General features: G+C 49.9%; 1 pseudogene across 1 annotated transcript; it reads right to left on the bottom strand.

Moving 5' to 3' along the window:
• Positions 1-773: 773 nt before the first annotated feature.
• LOC308245114 (gap junction alpha-3 protein-like) lies at positions 774-2182 on the bottom strand (annotated as a pseudogene). The gene has a single exon. The product of its transcript is annotated as a gap junction alpha-3 protein-like (transcript).
• Between the last annotated feature and the right edge of the window lie 690 nt (positions 2183-2872).

Raw genomic sequence — 2872 nt, 5'->3', positions numbered from 1 at the left:
ATCACTATTTTGGTCAGTATCCATGTAATAGTAATACATTTCTTACATTTTTTAGAAAAAGAGAAAGTGGGATTAATAGACCTATCCGTACAATTCAAAGCAGAAAATAACAACAACAAAAAATAAAAAATAAAAAAACAACCACACAAAGGAGTGCCTGCCACATTACTGTTTCCGTTTCCTCAGTTGTTAAAAGTAATCTCAAGTGTGGCTGTATTCCACCTGCTTTCTTCCCAGCCACCTCTGTGCCATCACCCACAAATCTCTGCCTCTGGGGGAACTGTTCGTTGTTACTTGTCATGAAGCCTGCACTTGGATATCTTGGGCTTCACATGCAATTTCAGAATCTCAAAGGACACTACATAGGCTTGCTCTAAGTCACCTTTTAGTGCAGTTTGGCAAATACCTGAAATGAACTTCAACTCTGAGTTAAAAGTATCAAACAGAGATAGGGCTAAGTGCAGCTGAGGCCTTCTGGGCTGCCCAGAGGCTCCGGAGAGCTCAGGACAGAAAACCCCACGGCCCCAAACTGAAGTGACTGCGGACACCTGCCTCTTTATCATCGCAGAACAGTCCGCCACAGAGACAGAAACACCTGAGAAGTTCTTCTGGCTCAGGGCTCTTGGGTACCATGAATATCTTTAAAGGGCATCAGCCACTTTGCCCCCATCCCCCGTAGAAAGCATTGTCACCCTCCCCACTCCACCTCCAGCGTTAAGGACAGCAAGCACTGACACAGAAACCTGACCTCTCGGGTGGTCTTCTCCCCCAGCTCCTGTGCTCTCTGTCACTATAGGCTCTCTAGCTGCTCAATTGAAGTGCACTTTGGTTTTGATGCTAGAAAAGTGGTCATTATAAAGCTATCTGGGGAGACCACCAAGATGGCTAAGTCATTGGGTCTGGCCTGACTGTTGCTGGCCTTACTGGCCTTGCTTGACCGTCTGGGGTCTGTGGAGAGCAAAGGTGGCATGTGCATCTCCACAGCTGGGGTCACTGCCTGCTGCCGCTCATCAGGAGTCACTTCCAATCCGCTCTCTCCCAGGATGCTTCTGTCCCCATTCTCCAATATGACAGATTCTTTGCTGCCTTCCCTGCCCTCCTGAGGGGTTTGCAGGGGGCTGCCTGGAGGGGTAAAGGAGGAAGATGTGGACACGGGTGGGGAGACCTTCCTCACAGAATCTGCTGCCCAGGCTCCTGGTTGGCCCAATTCTGCTCTGTCATTATCAGGTGGTGGTTACTATTGTAGAATTTGTCAGGGTGGCCCTTCCCTTGTGTCTGGGAAAGAGCTGCCATGTTGAAGTCTGTTGCTGGTGGAGGGGCCCTGGAATAATAATGATTGTTGCCCATCCCAGGGAAGAGACAGAGTGCGTGTAGTAGAAGGGCACCCCACAGTACCAGTGTCTGTGGCCTACTGGGAGGGGAGTGGGAGCACATCCCCAGATATTATGGCACCCACCCTGGATTCAGCAGTGTCTGGGCCATAGTGGTTGGTCATGCCCTGTTTAAGCTTCTTCCAGCCCAGGTGGTATATCTCTAGCACGTTGAGTAAGAGGGACAGGCAGGCGACGACCAGCATGAAGATGATGAAGACGGTCTTCTCTGTGGGCCTGGAGATGAAGCAGTCCACGATGTTGGGGCAGGGCCACTGGTCACAGTGGTAGAGTGGCTTCAGCTCAAAGCCATACAGATAGTACTGTCCAACAATGAATCCCACTTCAAACAGCATCTTAAAGATGATGTTGAATATGTAGGTCCGGAGGAGGGCCCCTGCAATTCGGACCTTTCCCTGGTCGTCCCGCACTAGGGGCCTATCCTTCTGGCCATAGTCACTCTCTCCCTTTGCCTGCTCTTCCTCCCTGCCTTTCTTCTTCTCTTCCATGCGCATGATGTGCAGCACGTGCCCCAGGTAGATGAGGGTGGGTGTGGACACGAAGATGATCTGCAGCACCCAGAAGCGGGTGTGGGAGATGGGGAAGGCTTTGTCGTAGCACACGTTCATGCAGCCCGGCTGCTGGGTGTTGCAGGTGAAACCTGACTGCTCATCTCCCCACACCGACTCCACCCCAGCTCCCAGCAACAAGATTCGGAAGATGAACAGGACCGTCAGCCAGACCTTGCCAATGACTGTGGAGTGCTCCTGTGCAGTATCCAATAGTCTCCCCAGAAGGCTCCAGTCTCCCATTGCTCCAGACTGCCAGCCTGTAAGGAAACATGTTTGTTAATAATCGGGTAGGACAGGTGAGCTCAAGTCCAAGCATCTGTTCTTGTCCATAGAAGTTGGAATATAATGTAATTGTGTGGTTGCCTTCCTGCTTCCCAATGTGGGCTGACCTGCAGAGCTCTTCACACAATGTGTATGTGCATCTGTGTATAGTGTACTCATGTGTGTACCTCTGTATGTGTGTGCATTGTGTACCTGTCTGTGTGTATCATGACACATGGGTTAAACCAAGGCCTACAGCACAAATATAGTATTGTGGTCACCCTACAAAAGCATGGATTAAATGAGACAAACACAGGTTGCTTAAGTCACTTCAGAGATGAGGAAATTGAGCAAGAAAGGCAAATGACTTTCCTAAGGGACACGGACCTCTCCCAGCCTCCTAACTCCACCCTGGGCTCTTCCAGGCTCTGTCTCTGAGGCTTCCTGTGCAGCTGGCCAATTCCTAATCTCACCTGTCCTGCTCACGTGAGGTTAGAGCAATGTTCTCCCAAATTGTGCCGTGCTCATTCCACCTTCATAACTTCTGCCGTATTAATCTGTTACCTTCTCCATTTTTTACTTTCCTTTTGAATCTTTCTCTTTGCAAAAGTTACATAAATGGTTCAGTCTCTGCACGTCCTTGGGCAGAGCCTGTGTCTCTGACCATAA

The sequence above is a fragment of the Plecotus auritus genome (assembly GCF_963455305.1).
Source record: "Plecotus auritus genome assembly, chromosome: 3".
Classification (NCBI taxonomy): domain Eukaryota; kingdom Metazoa; phylum Chordata; class Mammalia; order Chiroptera; family Vespertilionidae; genus Plecotus; species Plecotus auritus.
The sequence above is the reverse complement of the archived record's forward strand: the minus strand, read 5'-3'. Positions and strand labels throughout refer to the sequence as shown.